Below are 15707 nucleotides of genomic sequence, written 5' to 3' on the forward strand. Positions count from 1 at the left end.
CCAAGGGCAAGGGTCACCACAGCCAGCCCAGAACATCGCTGTACTCAGGGAGAAAGCATGGCCTGGATGACGCCTTGATTTGAACGTTTTCCTAACCTCAAAACTGTGAGCAAATAAATTCCCATTTTTTAAGCTGATACTACATTTGATCTTAGCCAAGAGCCTGAGAAGCGACAATAAATTCCCATTTATAAGCCAATCCATTGCATGGTATTTGCTTTAGCAGTCAAGGAAACTAAAATGCATACCCAATAAAATTAAATGATGCCTTAATGCTGGCTAATAATATTCAATCTCTGTCCAATTTCGCTGATTACTTAAAAAATGTCTTTTAAAAAAAAGACTTGCGTCATTTATTTCTCCCCACCCCCTCATTGTTGGCATTTGCTTTGCCCATTTGTTGTGTGTCGGTCTTCTCTTTCTAGGAGGCACTGGGAACCGAACCCAGGATGCCCCATACAGAAGGGAGACGCTCAATCACCTGAGCCACCTCCTCTCCCTGCTTTGTTGTGCCTCTCATTGTGTTTCCTTGCCGTGTCTCTTGCTTGCTTCATCTCGCTGCGTCATCATGTTGCATCTGCTCGCCATGCCCACCCACTGTGCCAGCTCACCATCTTGCTTGTTTTCTCTAGGAGGCACCAGAAACCAAACCTGGACCTCCTGTGTGGAAGGTGGGAGCTCAGTTGCCTGAGCCACATCCACTTCCCCCCCCAAAAAAATGCCTTTTTATACTTTGTTTAAATTAAGATCTAAGCAAATAAGGCCCACACGTTGCATTTGATAGAAAAATCCCTTAAGTTTCTTTTAATTCTTATATATAAGGAATGTTTGGCTCAGGAAAATATGATCCCATGGTCCAGGGAGCGGCAAGCCTGGTGAATGACAGGGTGATAAGAAACATGAGAGAGAAGGGCATGTTTCCTGGGAGCCATGGAGAAGGCGACGAGGTCCGAATGAAGGGGCAGGGCGAAAACTGGGGGCAAAGCCTTTAGGGGTGACGGAACAAGGTCATCTCACAAAGCGAAGTTAGAGGTTGTGTGGCTAAAGGACCAGGAGCCAAGGAGCTGGGCACATTTATTTGCAAGAAAATCAAAGTCCTCTTCTGCCAGAGTTGTAGAAGAGGGCTGCAGGGCCTCAAAAGAAAAGAATAAACAGCAGGCTTCCACGTGCGGCTCTGCTAACATTCACCTTTGATCATTCGTTACCTTTGTGATGGTTCTTATCAGCAGAAAGTATCTGCAGTAGCATCATTCTTACCATGAAAAAATAGGCACTCCGCTCGTTTCACAGCCTTTCAAACAAGCAAAGCGCTCCTTAAAATCACTATAGAGAAGCAGCAGCAGGTCCCTGGTGATGGCTCTGAGTGTGACAGTTCTAGGTGAAGTCCACTCCTGGGCACCACACACTAGAAACTTTTGCTTTAATACTGTCCGACTCCACTTCTGTTCCTTAAAATCAACACAGCCAACATTTTAGAAGGAAAAGAAAAATCTGGAGAGGTTTTGTAAAGCTCTTTCTTTAAAGCTGTTGGGAAGTCTGCCCCATCCCTGCAGCGAAGTGACATTCCCGGGAGGTCTGCACAGACACTAGCGGCCCGGCACTGTGATTCTTCATTCTTGGCCTGTTACAAACAACACAGAGCTTTAGGCAGAAACATGTAAACTTCCATCTATTGCAAAAGCCTCCTCCCCCCAACTGAAGACTGAAACTCTGAGTTCAGTTGCTGCCAACGCCTTTTTGAGCTGGAGCTGCTATGAGAGCACACCTGCCCGAGAGGAGGTAGGCCACCTTGGCCCGGCTTGGTTTCTCCCGCCAGCCGCACGGGGCTGCTTTGGCAGCATGCTGCTCCCAGCTGGGTGCTGTCACCCACCAGGGAAGGGCCACACAGGCCTGAGGTTTCAAACTTGGACAGGGCCGCAGAGCGTGGGGAGACCACCTGTCCTGGGGTGAACTGTCTACCCCGGCAAGCTCTGCTGAAGCCCTAGCCGCCTGCACTCGGAGTGTGACTTAATTTGGAAATAGGTCCTGCCAGCTGGAATTAGGCCAGGTCAGGTGAGCGACAGCAGCAGGGTGGGCCCCGAATCCAGCACGACTGGTGTCCTCAGGAGAAGACGTTCGGGTGCAGGCAGGGAGGGAAGGCCACGTGACAAGTGAGCGGAGATGCAAGCCAAGGGCTGCCGGCAGGTGAAGGAACCCAGGAGGGGGCCGGCTCGGGTCTCCCGGGGAGCCTTCGGCAGGAGCCCCCCCCAGGGCGCCTCCGACGCCTCGACTTTGGACGTGCGGCCTGGGCCCTGGAGACAACCGCCCTGGCAGCTGAGGGGGCGCCGGGCCGCGGGGGAGGCCGGCCCGCTGCGTGGGCTGTCGCCCCCTACAGAGCACGGTGCCCTCGCGGCGGAGGCTTGGCTCGCTTGCTTCTCCTCCTCCTGCTCTGGAGAGGACGAGGGGCCCAGGGAAGCCCGCGGGGCCAAGCGGCCCCCAGAATACCCTTCCCTTGACCGGCTCCACCCCGAGAAGGTCCCGGGGCCCAGCGCGGTGCTTCAGCCGCCCTCCCTGCCGGTGGGTGCGCACCTGCTCGTTGTCGCGTCGCTTTGCCAGAATGCAAATGCCAGTCTAGATCTAGCGGGCCATTCACTTTCATTCTTTTTCCTCCCCCAGGAGTAGTATAACCCATTTCTGGTACCATACTTCTATGCTTTAAAAAGTTTAATTTAAATTAAAAAAAGGTTCCTGGACTTCCCCTGGGAAGCTGATCAGGGAGGGTCAGCCTCACACCAGCCCCAACAATACCGAATTCGGAATTCATTTGGTTTATGGCATAGGTTTTATAATTTGATAGTTATATTATCATGTTCTATTTTTTTTTTTTTTTTAAGATTTATTTTTATTTATTTAATTCCCCTCCCCTCCCCCGGTTGTCTGTTTTCTGTGTCTTTTTGCTGCGTCTTGTTTCTTTGTCCGCTTCTGTTGTCAGTCAGCGGCACGGGAAGTGTGAGCGGCACCATTCCTGGGCAGGCTGCTCCCTCCTTCGCGCTGGGCGGCTCTCCTTATGGGTGCACTCCTTGCGCGTGGGGCTCACCCACGCGGGGGACACCGGGGGACACCCTTGCGTGACACGGCACTCCTTGCGCGCATCAGCACTGCGCATGGCCAGCTCCACACAGGTCAAGGAGGCCCGGGGCTTGAACCGCGGACCTCCCATGTGGTAGACGGACGCCCTAACCACTGGGCCAAAGTCCGTTTCCCATCATGTTCTATTTTGCTGGTGACATTGCTTGTTTAAAAATTGGGTCCCTGAAAAAAGAACTTCTTTTTAAATAAAATAAAATAAATAAAATAAAATAAAAATTTGGATTCCTGGTTGTCATTCTGCCTTGCTCCAGCTTGAGAAAGGGTTTGCAGAAGGGCTTTCTGGCACAGGACCCTAGATAAGGGCCACAGCCACTCCTTTCCTGAGAGCAGCAAGTGAAGAGTCTGTCATAGGAAATCTTAATAGTTTGATGGTGTCCCATACTAAACCACAACCTAAATCTTGCTGTTTATTATCAAATCCTTCCCCTATACTTAAAACCAGCACTCCCCAAAGGCAGGTCCTAAAAGGAGGAGCACTGGAGGCCACGTGGCATTAAATGTAGCGTCTTTCTTTCCACACACCCAAGAAGAGTCAAGATCGCTTACGCAGTCCCAGTCTTCAACTTCCAAGGGAAAAGGTCCCAATGAGAATGCTGCTGTCATCTGAACGGCACACGCTGTTACCAGGCGGGGACCAGATTTCCAGACTGGAGCGGCAAAAGCTACCAGCCGCTCAGAACCTGACCCTCACGTTACGAGCTCCTGCAGCTCTATCGCACGTCTTATCACTAAGATTGCAGGGACTGTACCAGCCTACCTGAACTTGAGCCTTTTGCAATGAAAGTGCTTACCTAACTGGGAATGTACCAACAAGTTAAGCTGTCCTTTGTACTTCTGGCACAGTAACGACATGAACTTTATTACCAGGTCAGAGGTTAGAAACAGACAAACCCATGGGATGAACAGAAAGCGACAAGGTTTCACTAATAAACAGGGTGTAACTGAACTCTCTGCTCTGAAGGGGAAAGGCTCTTTGATTTGGAAGAATGGGCTGAGAAAGTTCTTCAGGAAAGTGTTTCACCGCACTGTTGTGCCACAGTCATTCTTTGAGATTGGGAAAGCAAGAAGTGCTAAGGCCTCCCTTAACCTTTGCAAGACGGAGCAAATCCTTGTCCACCACGGAAACCACCTCTTCTTCCAGCAGGGGTGGCAGGGCTGCACTGGGGCAGACTCCAGCAGCCCTCACTCCTGCCGCCCAGGAAATCACAGCGTTTATGCGATGGCACACAGCAAAAAATAAATGAAAACACAGGTGACTTTTACATAGGAAGAGCGGGTGGGCACACTCGGACTTTTATGGCTTCTCTTCCCCAAATAATCATGATGGGTTAAGACTAATTACGGCTTCAAACTGAGCCTCTGCTTTAGTGAAAAAGAAACCAGTTGAGCAAATGAGCAGGGAAAACCAACAGTTTAAATTTTACAAATTCTAATCTTGAGAAACTTTCTTCAGTGCCCAAAACTGGCCTTGTTCTGACTTACCTCACCTTGTCCAAATCCACTCTAGCTATCCCCAAGTATTAACTTAAAGGCAAAAGTCTCAAATATCTACTTGGAACTTGAGGTCCCCTCAATCCATTCTCAAATTTCATGGAAGGAAATGAAGGCCTCATATTAGCCTAACATGAATTGAGAGTTCCAGCTGAGCAGACCAAAGTAATAATATCAATAATAATAAAATGCTACATGGAAACACTCAGGGACATCAAAATATACTCTGAGCAATAAAACCCAGATCAGTGAGGGCTGGAGAGAAAACAATTAAAATAACATCCTGACACTCTATCTAAAATCACCTATGCAGATGAGGCCCAGTTTGCAGAATTGTTTGTTCAAAGTACGCTCATATTTTATCAATTTGAGTCTACTTAAAAACTGGGGGGGGAGTTCACCTATAAATCCAGGTGCACATTCTTGAACAATTAGTGTGTTAGCCAACGCTGGTCCCTGTTCCAGCTTGTCCATAATGAGCCGCAGCTCGGTTGTGGCCACCGCCTTTGGGCTGGGGATGAAGGGACAAACCGTTCGGTTCACGGAATTCCCCGCGGCTCACGTGGGGAGGATGCACTGACCCTGGTGCCCATGTGGTAACCTGACCTGCCTGGTCCTTCTGGAGGTTTCTATGGGAGGCAATCCAACCACCAAGCTCCTCAGCAGGGCAAAAACGATCCTTCACGAACCACAGCGGCCTCACCTGTCACAGGTAGGGAAGTCACCCCTAAGATAAAGACAGCTTGTGGGGGCATTTGTTAGGAAATTCTCCTGAATCAATACCTGTGGAAGGGGGAAGGAAGCAGGAGTGACCAGAGGGGGCAGGTGAGCACCGAGGCAGGTGTGCTGGCCCACGGAGGTCTGGAGCTGGGGTGACCCAGCTTGTCCTGGGGCGGACCTTACTCAATGGATGTCCCGCTGAGTGAGGCAGCTTTCCTGAGCCACGTCCACCTCCAGTGAGGGCGGACAGCTGAGGTTCTCCCCCAGCAGCATTCCCGGGAGCAGTGGAAACAAGTCCTTCCCACCAGCACGGGGTGCTGGGTGGCACATCTCATGCCTCCGGCATTCATCTCCAACTCCTTCCCGAGAAGACCTTACGTCCCAGCCACACTAAACTGTTTGCTATGTTCTTGCATGCTTCTCCTAATTTCTGTGCATTCCATAACCTGCACACTTTCTACAAAGGTCATTTGATTTTCAATTTTTCAAGATTTGTAGTAGAATCATTAGACCCTTCACCTTATATTTCTAGCAATTAGAAGTTTATTTTGCAACCTTTCAAGTGTAGCAAGTTGCTTAGAAACATCCCAGGGACTAGAACAGTTACCTGCACATAATTTGCAATCAATAAATATTTATGGAATGAATTTTCTGAGCAAGACCTTTATGAAGAAAATTACCTTTTTGGAAAATCATTTATTAAAGGCCTGAACACATAGAGAAATACACCATCTCAGGGTTTGGAAGATCAATATCATTAAGATGACTTTGCCCCAAATAAATTTGTAAATTCAATACAATTCTGACCAATATTGGATTTTTTTTTTTAGTTTATTTATTTATTTCTCTCGCCCCCGCCCCCCGCCCCCCGCCTCCTGCCCCGTTGTCTGTTCTCTGTGTTTCTTTGCTGCGTGTTTTAATTTGTCCGCTTCTGTTGTTGTCAGTGGCACGGGAATCTGTGTTTCTTTTTGTTGCGTCATCTTGCTGTGTCAGCTCTCCGTGTGTGCGGTACCATTCCTGGGCAGGCTGCACTCTCTTTCGCGCTGGGTGGCTCTCCTTACAGGGTGCACTCCTTGCGCGTGGGGCTCCCCTACGCGGGGACACCCCTGCGTGGCAGGGCACTCCTTGTGCGCATCAGCACTGCGCATGGGCCAGCTGCACACGGGTCAAGGAGGCCCAGGGTTTGAACTGCGGACCTCCCGTGTGGTAGGCAGACGCCCTAACCACTGGGCCAAGTCCACTTCCCCTTACCAATATTGTTGAGAGCAGGGGCTCAAATCCTTGTATACAGATGTTCATGGTAACACTATACACAATAGCCAAAAGGTGAAAACAGCCCAGATGTCCATCAGTGAAGGAATTCATGAGCAAATTGTGGTATATATATACAATGGAATATTATTCAGCTGTAAAAATGAAGAACCAATACATGCTTTGTGGTGGCTTGGAGCTGTATGTTCCCCAGAAAAGCATGTTCTTAAAGTTAATTCATTCCTATGTGTGTGGACCCCTTGTAAGTAGGATATTTTGGTGAGTAAGGCCTTAAGTTGTGACCCATCTCATTTAGAATGGGTCTTAATCCTCTTACTGGAGTCCTTTATAAGAGAATGAAACTCAGACAGAGAAAGCCATGGAAGCAAGAAGGTGAAAGCAACAAAATCTAGAAGAGAAGCAGGAGACTGATAAATGGCGCCATGTGCCTGGCCATGTGACAGAGGGGCCCAGGATGACTGGCAGCCAGTCTCTGGGAAGAAAGCATTGCTTGATGATGCCCTGATTTGGACATTTTTCTCAGCCTTGAAACTATAAGCTTGTAAGCTAATAAATTCCCATTGCTAAAAGGCAACCCATTTTATATCTGCTTTCAGCAGCCTTGCAAACTACAATATGCTATAACATTAATGAACTTCAAAAACACTATGCAAGGTGAAAGAAGTCAGACTCAAAAGATCACATATTCTCTGATTCCATTCACATGAAAGTCCAGAATAAGGAAATCCATGGAGACAGAAAATCTATTTTAGTTGCTTAGGCTGGACTGGGGAATAGAGGGATGATGGCTGAAAAGCACAGGGTTTCTTTCCTATGTGATGAAAATGCTCTAAAGTTGACTGTGGTGATGTTTGTACAGTTCTGTGAATACACTAAAATCCATTAAATTGCACACTTTCAATGGGCGAGTGGTATGATATGGGAATTATACTTCTACAAAACTGTTGAATGAATGAATGCTCTCTGCTCAAGAGATTCAGAATGAAACTACAGATTCAGAAAATGACACCTGAAGACACATTATTAATGGAAATTCCGTTTGAGATAGGTGAGAACAAGTGCATCACGTAGGTTCAGCAACAGAAGCTCTAGCTACCACCTCTGCTGTACTCACCACACCCTCTGGATACATGCCTACCACAGCTCCTGCAAGCTGACGCTCACAGCACAGCTAGTAGAGTTTGGGTTGATTAGTTGTATTTGTTCCTACCCTGCTTATATTGGCTATATGTGTGATTGCAATTACATTATTTAATTGAATATTAAGTAACCTGAAAAAATATAAATTCCTAAATAGAGAGGTTCTTAGAAAGATGGCAAAGATTAAGTTGAATTTTTGAAAGCTTTGATAAAGGGGTTGTTCAAATGGTTATTTAGGTGTGGGTCAGACAACTATCAAACCAAATAGAAAATTCTAAAACTCTAGGAATTCTGTAGTACTGAGATAACTTTGGAAGCTTCCCCATACTCTCATTTCACCTTCAAGTAATGGAAAGGGAAAATTTAAGTGACACATTATAGATGAGAAAATACATTGAACTCTAATAGGTGGGCTCATAGCAAAGAAAAGCTCTTGACAAATGAATGAACATTTGAATTAACTTAAGTTAAAATGCAATGATTGTGATTTTCCACTTTCTCCAGCCAATCACAACGGTTAAGAGGAAGAGGAAAGAGCCAGCCTGAAATCATAAAGGAAAGAAAGGAAATGCTATGGGCATCGTTGAATTAATTTTTTGAGAAAGCTGAAATGCCAGGCCTGTTTGGTTTGGCTAAGAGATGACTTAGCAAATTGACAAGGAATAAGTCTCCTGCAATCCTTCAGGAGACGGCACTTGACAACTGCAGAGGAGAGAGCTGTGAACTGTTCATTTGCTCTGGTGGGAACAGAATCTAATTTGAATTTGAAAAGTACAGGTAATCAGCCAATAATGGGTATAGTTCTCAGTGGAGATGATTCTAAAAATTAATAAAGGGAAGCAGTGAAGGGGCATTAATGATAAAGAGCAAAGAACTACTCCATGGCTTCACCAAAAGGATTCTGTTTTCTTTAATTTATGAAAACGTCAACCAAAGCATTTAGCTGCTCTAAATAGCATCTTCTGAGATCCTTCTACAACATTCAGTGTCGTGGGGCAAATTATGGCCAAGCCTCCACCAAAGAGGAAAGAGACAAGTGCTTTTTCCAGCTATTGCTGCGCCTATCAGGTGGGATCCCTAACTGGCCATCAGGAGGTTTTAGTTAAAAAGAAGCCTTTAGGCACTGGGCTACCTGACAAGAATGCAACGTTCACCAATACGAAACAGCCTGCGGACTCCACCTTGGGAGCAGCTGGCTGACACTGTGAGATATTTCTGGCAGCGGTAACAGGAGTTATCAAAGCCAGGGCCGAGAGCAAGACTTCTGAGTAAATGGCTGTCTTGCCCTTTCTCGTGTTTGCTACTGATAACCTTCCACCCGCCTTCACCCTCCAGCTTTTGGATGGACTCCAAGATCTAGCCATTGGCTGAGTCTTCCTGAGGGTTTATGAGCCAACAGGCTCATGTGTGCTTAAAGAATCTTAGAGCTTTTCCAGATAGTGTCCTTGCCTCTTGCCAGGCTAAGAAACTGTCTGTGCAGTCTAAACATACAAAACTTGGACTCAACCTTCTGGCTCACAGTTCTCGAGCCTCTGTCCTCAGAGTCAGATGAGCAGTTTAGTTTGTACAGGGTCTGCAATGCTCCTTAGGCCTGGCACTACTGCCGAGGCTCAGGGGCAAGAGTGATGTCCCAGTGGTTGTCTTAGTAAGAATAATCCAATGATGGAAACAACAGAGCAGAAATGGGGAGACCAGGAAAGGGACTATACTCATTTATTAGTTTAGTCAATCAACAAACACTTCCCATGTCCCAGGCATTGGGCACAGAGCAGAAAAAAAAAATAACCGCACAGGCAGATCCAGGCAAGACTAGTCAGGGAGTATTGGTGGTAATAATTCAGAGAACAGCTGAAGGACTGTAGAAGGGAGGTGGGTCCTAGATAGCAGACTGACAGACACTTAGGACCATCAAAAAAGGTATATAAACAATTAGTTCATTTTTAATTGCACAAGTCATAACATTTTAATTCACACAATAATATGTGTATAGAATATACAGTGAAAGTACCTCCTCCAGCTTCAAATCTCAAACCTCAAAGGAGGCCCCTCTTGATATAGAAGTGGAGTGGACATAACCATCCCAGGGTCCACAGGATGGAGGAATAGAGTATGGATTAGAGTGGACTTACTGGTATTCTACTATGGAACTATTGTGATTAGTAATGGAAGAAATTGTAGCATTGATGTGGAGAAAGTGGCCACGGTCACTGCTGAGGGTAGGGAGAGGGAAGAAGAGATGTGATGTAGGGGCATTTTCAGGACTTGGAGTTGTCCTGGGTGGTACTGCAGGGACAGATGCTGGGCATTGTGTGTCCTGCCATGGCCCATTGGGTGGACTGGGGGAGAGTGTAAACTACAATGTAAACCACTATCCGTGTGGTGCAGCAGTGCTCCAAAATGTATTCACCAAACGCAATGAATGTGCCACAAAAAAAAAAAAAAAAAAGAGACTGGTGACTTTAGGAAGAACTACTAAAGTGGAATGGCATGTGAAGAAAAATTCATTTTAGGCACAAACTGGATGGATGCGCCTGAGGAAAGCAACACTGGAGAATTGTGTTTTGGAGGTAAATGAGTTGAACACATTGATTAGAAAAAGTAACAGCTTTATTGAGAAATAATTCCCATGCCATACAATTTACCCATTTAATGGTTGTTAAACTAGCCACAGAGTTATACAGCCATGGCCACAACCAACTGTAGAGCATTTTCATCACCACAGAAAAGACCCCCATACCCATTAGCCGGCACTCTCCACTTCCCCCTGCATGCCTTCTGAGGTCAAGGAAACCACTAAGCTACCTTCTGCTTCCGTGGACTTGCCTATTCTAGACAAAAATTCCACATAAATGGAATCATGCAATATGTGGCTTTTTGTGAACAGCTTCTGTCACTTAGCATAATGTTTTCAAAGTTCATCCATGCTATAGCATGTATCCGTCCTTTTTTTAATTACCAAATAATATTCAATTGCAAGGAAATGGCACATTTTGTTCACCCACTCATTAGTTGGACATTTGGGTTGCTTCCCCTTTCTGACTATTATGAATAATGCTGCTATGAACAGTCATGTCCAAGAGTTTGTGTTGACATATTTTCATTCCTCTTGGGCATATACCAAGTGGAATTGTTAGATCTATTGGTAACTATGTTTAAGCTTTTGAGGCTGCATCATTTGACATTCCCATCACCAGTGTAGGAGAGTTCTAATCTCTCCACATACTCATCACTTGTTATTGTCCATCCTTTTGGTTATAGTCATCCAGTTGGGAGTGAAGCAGTATATCACTGTGGTTTAATTGCATTGCTCTAATAACTAAAGATGGTGAGCATCTTTGCATATGCTTATTGGTCATTTGCATATATTCTTTGGAGAAGTGTCTGTTCACGTCCTTTGCCTATTTTTTGACTGGGTTATTTGTCTTTTAATATTGAATTACAAGAGTTCTTTTCATATCCTAGATAAAATTCCCTAATCATATATAAGATTTCTAAATATTTTCTCCCATTTGGATGTCGTCCTTTCATTTTCTTGATGGAGTCCTTTGAAACAAAAATTTCTAATTTTGATGAAATTCAATTTATCCATTTCTCCTTTCATTGCTTATACTTTTGTTTACATTATCTAAGAACCCATTGCCTAATCCAAAGTCACAAAGGTTTATGCCTACATTGTCTTGTAGGAGTTTTATAGTTTTGGCTCTTACATTTAGGTCTTTGATCCATTTTGAGTTAATTTTTATATATGGTCTGAAGTAGGGGTCCAAATTCAAGTCTTTTGCATGTGCATATCCAATTGTCCCATCGTCATGTGTTTAAAACACTATTGCCCTTCCTCCCTTCCCCCCCCCTCCCCCAATGAACTGGCACTTTCATTGATGTGATGGTTAGGTTATTGTGTCAACTTGGCCAGGTAACTATGCCCAGTTATTCAGTCAAGCAAGCACTGGGCTAACTCTAATACAGGGGCATTTATGGACTTTAGTGACCATTGACTTTACTGCAGTGATAAATCATAGATAGCTGGTTTTAATTACATCAATCATGGTGATTGCCATCAGCAATGAGTGACGCTTAACCCAATCAGTTGAACGCCTTAAAAGGGGAAGTGATTCTAGCATTGAGAGAAAATTTCCCAGCTTGTCTTTGGACAGCCAACATCTCAAGAACCTTCATTGGACTTTCATCAGAGCTCCTGGTTGCAGCCTGCCTGCGGAACCTGGACTTGTGCATCCCCACAGCTCCGTGAGAGACTCTGAAAAATCTCCTACTATCAACAGATATCCCTTGTTGATTCTGTTTCCCTAGAAAACCCTAATACAATTGATAATCTGTTTAAGGGTTTATCTCTGGACTCTCAATTCTAGCCCATCAATCTACATGTCTATCCTTCTACCAGTATGACATTATCTATAATATCATATAATACTATATCTTTGTAATAAGTTTTGAAATTAGGAAGTGTGAGTCCTCTAACTTTGATTTTTCAAGATTGCTTTGGCAATTCCCTTGAATGTCTACATGATTTTAGGATCAGCTTGTCAATTTTTGCAAACCTCCCCCCACAGACACACAAAAAAGCAGCTTGAATTTTGATAGAGATTGCATTGAATCTGCAGATCAACTTGGGAAGTATTGACATCTTAACAATAATAAGTCTTCCAATACATAAATATGGGATATCTTCCTACATATTTATTTGTCTTCTTTAATTTCTTTCAACAATGTTTTGTTTTCAGAACATAAATTTTGCACTTTTTCTGTTAAATTTATTCCTAAGTATACTATTTTTTTTTGATGCTATCGAAATGGAATTGTTTTCTTAATATTATCTTTATTGTTCATTGTCAGGATATAGAAATGCTTTTTGTATATGAAGCTTGTATTCCACAATTTGCTGAATCCATTTATTAGATGTAATAGTTTTTTAGTGCCATGTTTAATCTGAGTGATGGAGAGAACCAGATCACATTAGGATGAGAGCTGAGTGGAAGTAAGGGAGAAAATGGATATTTACAATTCTTTCAAGAAGGTTTTCTGTGAAGAAGAGAAATAATAACCAGAAGAGAACAAGAGGTTTATATATCTTTTAATATATATATGTTTTAACTGTTGAAGAGAATTCAGAATGTCAGGATATGTCTATTATTCAGGGGGCAGGGGAGAAAGTCAGTAGCAAGGGAAAGAGCAAAGATACAGTAGCACAGGTGTTCTCAAAGGGTGGTCCCAGGCCAGAAGTGTCAGCATCACCTGGGAACTTATTAGAAATGCACATTCTCAGGCCCCCCTCAGCCTCACTGAATCAGGAACTCTGGAAATGGGGCCTAACAATCTGTTTTAACAGGTTCTCCAGGTGATTCTGATGCACAGTTTGGGAACCACTGCTGTAGCAAACAAGTGGCTCTTGACTCTGGCTACACAGTACAATCACACAGATGGGGAATTTACCAAGGCAAGATGTTTTCTTTTAATTTTCCCCAAGATTTTTATTTTGAAAGTTACATGGGGAAGCAGAAGTGGTTCAACTGATAGAGCATCCACCTACCATATAGGAGGTCCAGGGTTCGATACCCAGGGCCCCCTGGCCTGTGTGGTGAGCTGGCCCACACGCAGTACTGCAAATACAGGAGGGCTGTGCCACACAGGGATATGCCCCGCTTAGGGGTGCCCCACATGCAAGGAGTGCACCCTGCAAGAAGAGCCGCCCTGAGTGAAAAGCAGCCCGCCCAGGAGTGGCGCCGCACACACGGAGAGCTGATGCAGCAAGATGACACAATGAAAAGAGACACACATTCCTGGTGCTGCTTGACAAGAATGCAAGCAGACACAGAAGAACATACAGCGGGTGGACAGAGAGAGCAGACAACTGGGTGGAGGGGGGAGGGAAGAGAAATAAATAAATCTTAAAAAAAAAGTCAATAAAAAAATGGAATTAGTAGAATGAAAATCTTCACCCAGATGGCTTTAAAATAATATAAAGGTGTGTAAAGTGCTCAGCACTATTTGATAATAGTGGCTGCTCAACAAACTTCCTTTCTCCCTTATTGCTCAGTGAATTCCTTTATCCCTCATTGTTCTCCTCTATCCAAGGGAACTGTGGATCTTTTGTGTTGCTGAGCTGATGAACTGAGCTAATGTGTGTGAAGGTAATGCTACTACTACTTATAACAATATTAACATTTCCAATCTGAGAATTCTCAAATGATTTTGCCATAAACCATTGTTGACCTATAAAACATGACAGGCATAATCATAAAGGTGAAATAGCTTCAGCTGAGCGATACAATTATTAGGATAAGAAGATGAGTTTCTAAAGGTAGTGGATGTTCAAATTTTTTCTATGGAACTTCTAATTGTACAGCTATTTCCAAGAACATTAAAACCAAATCCAATTTTTTTAATCTAAAAATGGTAACATAACATTCTAATGGTTTATGTTTTTTGGACCAGAGGTGAAAATTTTGCAATTGCAGGTTTTGCATTGTCTTGTTGGATGACCTAAGCTGTACGTAAGCAGACTTGTTTCACTTGCTTCTCTCTTCTTTAAAGGGATGGTGAAATGGAGCGTGCACCCCTGGATGTACAGCTGATTCCAGGCTAACCCCAACGCCTTTAATGAACTTCAGCCTGATCCTGAAGACTCCAAAAACCCCCATATGTGGAGCTGGCTACATGCATATGCAGACCACCTTGGGGTCAGAGAATCTGCAAACCCCCTCCCCCCTTCATTAAAATAAGTAGCCTTTACCTAAGTCAGAAATCACACTCTCAGTTCACTTCGGGTTTGCTTCATGTTGAACCGCATGACTGCTTAGCTTCACCAGGAAGGAGTGGCCAGAAAGACATCCAGCCCTCAGGAGAGGGCAGCCGAAGCAAGCAGGGAAATAAATACCGCCTGTTTCTCAACTCTTTAGGACTTTTCGGACAGACTTTTCCTTACCACAACCTGGGCTTTATTTTCTATCTTGATGAACACCTTCACCTTTGACAGTCGAAAATCAACTAGACTGTGATTTCTCAGAATTTACATGATGATTTCATGTTCTCTCAAATTCTCAAAACACGCCTCCTCACAGAACTCCCTTCCTTCAGTCCATGATGGGAAAACCTTTCTGGTCTGTGAGATGAGCACCTAGCTTCTAAGGCGAAGCATCTTCTCTTCTGCTCAGCTCTCTGCCTGTTCTGCACCTGCCTCTAAGCAGCTGAACATGGCGGAGAGAGACGTCCCCTCTCCCTCCCCATTATCTCTTCACATATACGCCCACTCTGCCCAGTAACTCCCTAGAGACCTGGGAGCAGGGACCACTGCATGCCTCTTAGCCTTCGTGTAAGAGCTTGCTGGGGGCAGTGTCAGATGTGTCTGAACTCTCAGCTCCCCACCAGACCAGATGGCCCCTCCAGAGAAGGGGACAGAGTGAAGAAATACGCCAGCCAAAGAGTGGAGAGCCTGCCTCAGATTCCTATATGCTGCCACGATAGGATTATTAAAATCACCATTTGTTTTGTTCAAGCATCATGCACCAAATACCTGATTCTTAATTCAAAGAAATTGTTTCTCTGAGAGAGGCAGATAAAGGGAAGATCAGCCATTCAGTGCATTTATGGCTAGACAGTGGGATTCAAGCTTGATGGTTCTTTCATTCAGCCTCACAAGAACCTTAAGACTCACCATCCCCTATGATTTGTGGGGCAGGAGCAAGAGTGCAAACGGAGGAGCACACACCCTATGTCGCAGCGTTTTTCTTTTATCCCCCCCACCCCTCACCCCTTGTGACTTTTTGCATGCTGTCTGCTGAGTCCACTCACTGTGCGTTCTTCTGTGTCTGTATTTATTTATTTTTATTTCCCCTCCCCGCTTGTGGCTTGCTTGCTGTCTGGTCTCTGTTTCCATTTGCTATGCACTGCTCTGTGCTCTTGCTCGTCTCCCTCTTCTGTTGCATCTCCTTGCTGAGTCG

The 15707-nt window shown here is 44.8% G+C and overlaps 2 long non-coding RNA genes across 2 annotated transcripts; one reads left to right on the plus strand and one right to left on the minus strand.

Annotated features, from left to right (window-relative positions):
- Positions 1–377: 377 nt before the first annotated feature.
- Positions 378–3907, minus strand: LOC131273715 (uncharacterized). Its single transcript, XR_009180988.2, has 2 exons — positions 3676–3907; positions 378–1621 (listed from the first exon to the last, which is right to left on the minus strand). It is a non-coding gene; the product is annotated as an uncharacterized lncRNA (long non-coding RNA).
- Positions 3659–15375, plus strand: LOC131273714 (uncharacterized). Its single transcript, XR_009180987.2, has 2 exons — positions 3659–5332; positions 14302–15375. It is a non-coding gene; the product is annotated as an uncharacterized lncRNA (long non-coding RNA).
- Positions 15376–15707: the final 332 nt, after the last annotated feature.

Source organism: Dasypus novemcinctus, chromosome 16 (assembly GCF_030445035.2).
Source record: "Dasypus novemcinctus isolate mDasNov1 chromosome 16, mDasNov1.1.hap2, whole genome shotgun sequence".
NCBI classification, from domain to species: domain Eukaryota; kingdom Metazoa; phylum Chordata; class Mammalia; order Cingulata; family Dasypodidae; genus Dasypus; species Dasypus novemcinctus.